Consider the following 8542-nt stretch of genomic DNA (forward strand, 5'->3'; position numbering starts at 1 on the left):
ATAATCTCAGTTTCTTTGTTCTTCCCCTTTAAAACATTCATAGCTCAAAGACCAAGATGGAGTGGGTCTGAGATTTGCCTCCCATGCACACCCATGCTGGGTGCCCTGTAAATAAATCCTTACTGTGCTGCAAACACCCACCATCTGAATTTGGCTTTCTGGGCCATGACTATAGGAGGCTTTACTTTATTACACTCTCAGCTTTAATGTAAGGTTTAAGCTCCTCTCAAGACAGCTCTCTCTATGTAGCTACTTCCCTCCAGATGATAATAACTGCTTCCTCTTTCTTCCCTTCAGACCTAGGAACTGTCAGAGGTCCACTATTCTAGTCCCTGAATATTGTACTACCCCTTATAAATACTTCCCTTGCATCCTTCCCACACCTTTACAAAAAGTATCTTTATTAAACCTTCCTTGAATGATGTTAATTTCAATGGGCTATCTTGGAGCTAGACTGATAAATGGGGTTGGATGTTGTAAATAATAGCACACATCTGCCTAAAGTATGCACTTAAGCATGTATTCCTTAAGAAGCAGGCAGCAATATTTACACTTAGAATGTACCAGATCTTGCTCTTTCCAAGGGCTGAACCATTCTGGAGGAAATAACTTAGATGATTAGGGAAACAGTTAATTCTCCACAGAACCAAGGAAGCTGCGGTGAAGCCCACGAAGAGAAAAAGTTGACTAATTCAAGAATCGGACACAGGAAGAATACTGCAAACTGCCGCCTTGAAAGAGGTGTCAGAGTGGTAATGTTTAGCTGTTTTCTGATAAAAGAAAGAAGATTTCAGTTGTCTGAAACCCCTCTGATTACCAAGAAGTCAAAGAACAGTCATAACTCTATAAGAATATCTAAGAACACACTAGGCAGAGGATTGTAGTTATGCCTATTTTAAAACCTGCACAACTCTGGCTAGGTGAAATCAGGAAAAAAATACATGACTCTGAACTAAATTAAATTCTAAATTAGAGAATTATGATAGCTTGGGATTGGAAGAACTTTTAGTTTGAGATGTCTAAACCAACATGAATGCAGGATGCCTTCCACAGCACCTCTAAGGAGGGTCTAACAATAATTGGAAAAAACATCAGGGACTATAAATTCAGCGACAGAAAATCACACTTTTCTGAGTGAGTGCTCTCCATTTTCTATCAACTAATCACTAAAAAAAAATCTATTAATATATATGCATGTGTGTGCATATATATACATACACATATATCAGCTTCTGAAGCCACAGAGTTTCCATTTAATGGTATTTTTCTACTTCTTCTATATGACAGTGCTCAAAATTCAGTGCTCTCCATCATCCTTGCATATCAATACATGCCACACACAGACACACACTCACACACCCCACACATGCACATACATGTTTCCTCTTCTCTGGGAAAAGCATTAGTTCATTCACCTTTTCCTCATATACTATTTTTCTATAATATTTTCCCCATCCTGAATTCTATCCTTCAGACATTTTTTGGTTTATCACTGTCCTTATTAAAGCAGCTAATCCCAGCACTATTTTTTATTCAGATAGTGTAGCTATTCTGGGAGTGTGTTGAAATGAAAGTGATCTGGATTCTATTATCCTTCATATTATCTATCTGCCCAGGTTCAATCTATCTGTTAACTGTCACTCTTTGAATACAGTCATTCAATTAGAGAGAATATCAAATCTAGGAATGAAGAGCCTATTTTCATTATTTCATTTACATACCCAGAAATGTTTAAACCACCTGAACTAAAAGCAGAAGGGGAGGTGATGCTCCCGACACATGGAAACTCTTCCTGGACGCATATTGGGATGCCTGATCGTAAAGGTAAAGGAGGGTGTGTGACAGGAGGAGAGGGTGCTGGTGAGGTAGCAGCTGCCTCCACACACATTTTATTTCCCATCCCGACTATCACACAGAGACACCTGGTCTGAACCTCCCCCACTGCCGATACCAGAGACAGCTGGATTTGCTAAGATATCTTCATATTGCTTTTCTTAAAAAAAAAAAAAAAGTCTTCAAAAATATCTCATATTTCCAATTGATTCCAAAGAGACCAGGCTTTTTACAGATGTAAGCATTATAAAAATGCCACACAGAAGAGTGTCAAAGACCGTGTGTCTGGTGGTTTGCGTGGTACAGGTTTTGAATGTGTAAGAGCAGGAACAAAATCCCAGAGAGGTTTCGAGAAAACCCCTCAAAAGGTCTGCCACTTCGCTGTGATAAAAGCTAATAGAGGAAAGGATGAAGCATGTTACCAGCTAGGATTTCAGCTAGCTTCACGAGAATGAAGGAAGCTAGAATGAATACCATTTTTAAGTCTCAAGGGGGAAAAGAAAAGTCCACGCAAGAAGCAGGAAAATTTTTCATAAGGTGATGTCTCCACCTACAATTCTCACCTTTATCAGCTGTGCTTTCAGGTGACAGAGAGAAAAACACTTTTAAGACATAGGTGCTAATTTGTACATTTACCTATAGTTTAGAAAATTACAAGAAGAATCTGACAGAGGGCTTATTACCCTGCATAAGACAATTGTATAATGAGCTGATTATCAATCCTTGGTAAAATTCTTGGTTACAAACCTAGAAATATTTATAATTATCAAATTACACATTACCCTTTTTTAAAAAGAATTTGAAGTATTTTCTGGAAATAATTCATTTTTCTTATAAAAAAAATTTTTTTTCTTTTTGCTGTTGTTAAACATATAGAGTTCAGAAGAGAGGTGTAGTCAAGGTAAAAATCATTAGGTCAAGTAATATAAGTTAGGCAATTGAAAGCTGGACTACAAATTTGACTCTAAGCTTTTTTGGGTGAAGCCAAGTGGTAAGGCAATAGGTTTGTGGCTAGATTCCAGTCTAGCTTATCAGAACCTGAGATTTTCCTCAACACTGTCTCAGGCTTCTACCCTGATTCCAGCTGCCACCCCTGTTCCAATCACAGATTTTTTTTTTTTTTTTTTAATTTAATTTAATTCTATTTTTTCACTTTACAATATTGTATTGGTTTTGCCATACTGGTCTTGAAGTCTATATGTAACTATGTAACTATATATGAAAATATGAAACCGAAAAAGTTCTCATCAATGGTAAGTTTAAAAACACTCAATGTACAGAAGAGACATATAGTTTTTATGCTCAATTTCACACTGAAATTCATACAGCTATCAGTGAGGTAGAGCTGACATAATTTTCAACAACATCCCTACAATTTGTGCAGTAGGCATTTGCAAATGGCTATTTTTACAACTTTTCTTGATGCCAAATGAGGCCAAATGCCAAAGAATTCTTGGTAACAACTCAAAGAATCAAAATAATATGATCCAGTCATATAGTGCTCAAATATTCAGACTTGAGTCCTGGAAAAGGATGCAAATTTTATGTATCTAGATTCCTAGTGTCGACTTAAAAAAATGCACAATGTGAGAGTTGCAAATTAAGTTTTATGTGGGGCAAAATGAGGACTACAGCCTGGGAGACAGCACCTCAGATAGCTCTGAGAAACTTCTCCAAATAAGTAGGGCAGAAGGTCAGCATATGAAAGATTTTGGTGAATGGGAAATACATGCAATTAAGCACATATTTTCCCAGAAAGTTTCTACTTCTCTTGTAAAGTCTTTGCTAGTCAACAAGGAGTCATTACCATGAAGGATTTTAGTGTTTTTCCAAATATGAGGAGACATAAGAGTTGGGTTCATAAAATCAACTCCTGAAAATATCTATCTGAGGACTTCTCTTGCCAGTTTTCCCCCAAGCACAGAGTGCCTCATTTCTGCCCTCCACCCTGAACTCCTTTCAGGGGGGTGTTGAAAATCAGCAGCTGCAATAGCACATGATTTAATCCTTGTAGAGGTAGATAGCAAATGTCAATGGCAAATGCCAATTTGTAATTGACACTGGTGGGCATACAACTAGACTGTATATCTTCCAGCAACTAATATTTGTTTTCATAATTAAAATTTTAGACCAATATGTTCAAGGCACCATAACCTAGGAAGTAGTTCTCTAGATTTCTTATAACAAGTTCATCCTAAGTAGAAGGAAGGTTTCACATTCTCTAGTCTAAAAAGTCCAAATTGGAATGCATGCTTAAATCAAAGTCCCCTCCATTCAAACACTTCAACAATGGACCCTAAGTGCCCCCAAGCACCCAAGCATTCTCAGGAAATAGTCATGGCTCATTTGCATTGGTCCGTCTCTGGGGTCAGACACCACTGAAGTGACTTAGCAGCAGGTGCTTAGATTGAAATTGACCTGTGAATTAAAATAAAAGCTACATTAACATATTCTTGACCATAAAATGCACCTTAAAAGAACAGATATGTGCTCTCAGACCACAGAGAAATTACACTAGAAATCAGTAAGTGAAAGATAACTTGAAAATTCTAAAAACACAGAGATTAAACAACACACTTTTAAATAACATATAGGTCAAGGAAGAAATCTCAAGGGACATTTAAAAATATTTGAACTGGATGCAAATGAAAAGATAATTTATCAAAATTTGTGAGATGCATCAAAAGCAGTGCTTAGAGGGAACTTTATGGCTTGAATGTAAGTAGTAGAAATGAAGAATATTTAAAATTCATAATCTAAGTTTCCAACTTAGGAAACTATAAAAAGAGGAGCAAATTCAATCCAAAATAAACAGAAGAAAAGAAATAAAAATTAGAGCAGAAATCAATGAAATTGAAAAGAGTACATCAATGGAGATGAGCAAAGAAACCAAAAGCTGATTCTTCGAAAATACCAATAAAATTGATAAGCCAGATAACTAAGAAAAAAGGAGAGATAGAGGACAGATTGCTAATATCAGAAATGAAACAGAGGGAGGACATTAAAAGGATAATAAAGGAATATTGTGAGCAACTCTTTGCCCACAAATGTGACAAACTGAATGAGACAGACCAATTCCTTAAAAGAATCTGCTAAAACTTACATAAGAAGAAATAAACAATCTGAATATAACTATATATATTTAAGAAATTAATTCAATAATAGCTTTTCAAAACAGAAAGTGCCACACCCAGATGGGTTCAATGGCAAATTATACCAAATATTTAAGGAAGAAATTATCTCAATTCCCTACAACATTGAAGAAAAGATAAAAGCAGAGAGAATCCTGCCTAACTTATTCTATGAAGCCAGTGTTACCTTAATACCAACACCAGAAAAAGACATTACAAGAAAACTACGAACTAATATCTTTCATAAACATACATGCAAAACTTCACAACAAAACATTAGCAAATTAAATCCAAAAAATGTATAAAAATTATATACCACAACTAAGTGGGACTTATCCCAGATATGCAAACTTGGTTCAACACCCAAAAATCAAATAATGTAATCCATCACATCAACAAACTAAAAGATAAAAATCATATGATCATATTAATAGATGAGGGAAAAGCATTTGACAAAATTCAACACCCATTTATAGTAAAAACTCTCATTAAGCTAGGAATACATGATGGATCCCTAAAGGAGGATACCATCAACATTTTGCATTCATTATGTCAGCAAATTTGGAAGACCCAGCTATGGCCACAGGACTGGAAAAGGTCAATCCTCATCCCAATTCCAGAGAAGGGTATTACCAAAGAATATGTTAACCATCAGCCAATTGCACTCATTTCCCATGCTAGTAAGGTCATGCTTAAAATCTTGCATGCTAGGCTTCAGCATTATGCAAACCAAGAACTTCCAGATGTCTAAGTTGAGCTTAGAAAAGGAAGAAGAACTAGAAATCAAATTGCCAACATTCGCTGGATTATAGAGAAAGCAAGGGAATTTCAGAAAAACATCTATCTCTGTTTCATTGACTATGCTAAAGCCTTTGACAGTGGGGATCATGAAAAACTGTGAAAAGCTCTTAGAGAGATGGGAATACCAGACAGTCTTATCTGTCTCTTGAGAAACCTGTATGCAGGTCAAGAAGCAAGTTAGAACCCTGTATGGAACAACTGACTGGTTCAAGATTGAAAAAGGAGTATGACAGGGCTGTCTGCTGTCACCATGTTTGTTTAACCTATATGCTGAGCACATCACGAGAAATGCCGGGTTGTATGAGTTTCAAACTGGAATCAAGATAGGCTGAAGGAACATCAACAACCTCAGACAGGTGGATGATACCACTCTACTGGCAGAAAGTGAGAAGGAACTCAAGACCTCTTGATGAGGGTGAAGGAGGATAGTGAAAGAGCCAGCTTAAAACTAAATACTAAAAGAACAGATCATGGCATCCAGTCCCATTGCTTCGTGGCAAATAGAAAGGGAAAGGTGGAAGTAGTGACAGATTTCCTCTTCCTGGACTCCAAAATCACTGTGGATGGTGACTGCAGCCGTGAAATCAGAAGATGACAGAAAAGTTATAACAAGCCTAGACAGTGTGTTGAAAACCTTGGCAGAAAAGTTATGACAAACCTAGACAGTGTGTTGAAAAGCAGAGACATTACTCTGTGGACAAAGGTCCATATACTCAAGGCTGTGGTCTTCCCACTGGTCACGTACAGGTGTGAGAGATGGACTTTAAAGAAGGCAGAACGCCAAATAATTGATGCCTTCAAACCGTGGTGCTGGAGAAGACTCCTGGAAGTCTCTTGCGCAACAAGATCAAACCAGCCAATCTTAAGGGAGATCAACCTTGAATATTCACTGGAAGGACTGATGCTGAAGCTGAAGCTCCAATAATTTGGTCGTCTCATGCACTTAGATGACTCATTGGAAAAATCCTTGATGCTGGGAAAGATTGAGGGCAGAAGGAGAAGAAGGTGCCAGAGGATGAGATGGCTGGATGGCATCACCAATGCAATGGACATGAACTTGGGCAAACTCTGGGAGGTGGTGAGGGACAGGGACGCCTGGCCTGCTGTAGTCCATGGTATCACAAAGAGTTGGACATGGCTGGGCAACTGAGCAACGACAACAACAGAGGGGAAGTTTCTCTGCTTGATAATGATAGTCTATCAAAAATCTACCTGTCATGCTTAATGATAAGAAACTATAACATTTCCCAATAAAATCAGGTTCAAGGCAAGTATATCCCCTCTTACTATTCTTTTTCAACACTGTGTCAGAAATCCTTACTTGCAGCAAAATAAGAAAAGAACATAAATCACAAAATGGGAAGGAAAACATAAAACTATCTTTGTTTTCAGATGACATGATTGTCTATACAGAGGATCTGAAAGAACTGACAAATAACTCCTAGAACTATATAGCACAGTTGCAAGACACAAGGTTAATAGAGAAAAGTTAATTGCTTTCATATATATGAACAAAGACAAAATGGAATTTAACAAATTTAAAACACAATATCATTTATATTATCACCCCAAAAGTAGAACAGTTAGGTACAAATTTATATATATATAAGATCCATATGAGGAAAACTACAAAACTGTGATGAATGAAACTAAAGAACAACTAAATAAATGGAAGGATAGTTCATGTTTATGGATAGGAAGACTTAATGCTGTCAAGATGTCATTTCTCCCCAACTTGACCTATAGATCCTATGCAATACCAATAAAAATCTCAGAAAGTTGTTTTATAGATATTGACAAACTGATTTCTAAAATTTACATGAAGAGGCAAAAGAACCATGAGAGCCAAAAAAACACTTAAGAGAACAAAGTCTGAGCAAAGAACAATGCTACTGGACTTCAAGACTTAACTACAAACTATTAGTAATCAAGACTATGTAGTACTGGGTGAAGAATAGACATATAAGATCAATGGAACAAAACGAAGAGCCCAGAAACAGTTTCACATAAAAATAGCCAACTGATATGTGACAAAAGATTAAAGACAATAGAATGAAACAAACATAGTCTCTTCAACAAATGGTATTGGAACAACTGGGTATATACACGCAAAAAAAAAAAAAAAAAGGAATCTATGTACGAAACTTAAGTGAAGTGAAATCACTCAGTCGTGTCCAACTCTTTGCGACCCCATGGACTGCAGCCTACCAGGCTCCTCCGTCAGAATCCCACCATGGGATTCTCCAGGCAAGAGTACCGGAGTGGGTTGCCATTTCCTTAAGTCCTTCACAAAAATTCACAGACCTACATGTAAAGCACAAAACTGTAAAATTCCTAGAAGATAATATAAGAGAAATATAAGAGAAAACCTAGATGACCTCAGTGATACCCCTTAAGATACAAGACAGGAGACCTGATCCATGACAGAAGTAATTGATAAGCTTGACTTCATTAAAATTAAAAACTCCTATTCTACATCAGACAATACCAAGAGAACCAGAAGACAAGTTGCAGATTGTCTTGCAAACAACACATCTAAGAAGCTGCTTTGCAAACAACACATCTGAGAAAATATTTGCAAACAACATATTTGAGACGCTGCTCCATGCTGTATATCTTCAGGGAAATGCAAATCAGAACAACAGTGAGTTACCACTCCACACCTACTAGAATAACCAAAATATGGAACACCAAAAACACCAAATGCTAACGAGGAGGTAAGTAACAGGAATGTTCATTCAGTGTTGATGGGAATTCAAAATGGTACAGCCACTTTG

Source organism: Bos taurus, chromosome 17 (genome assembly GCF_002263795.3).
Source record: "Bos taurus isolate L1 Dominette 01449 registration number 42190680 breed Hereford chromosome 17, ARS-UCD2.0, whole genome shotgun sequence".
Classification (NCBI taxonomy): domain Eukaryota; kingdom Metazoa; phylum Chordata; class Mammalia; order Artiodactyla; family Bovidae; genus Bos; species Bos taurus.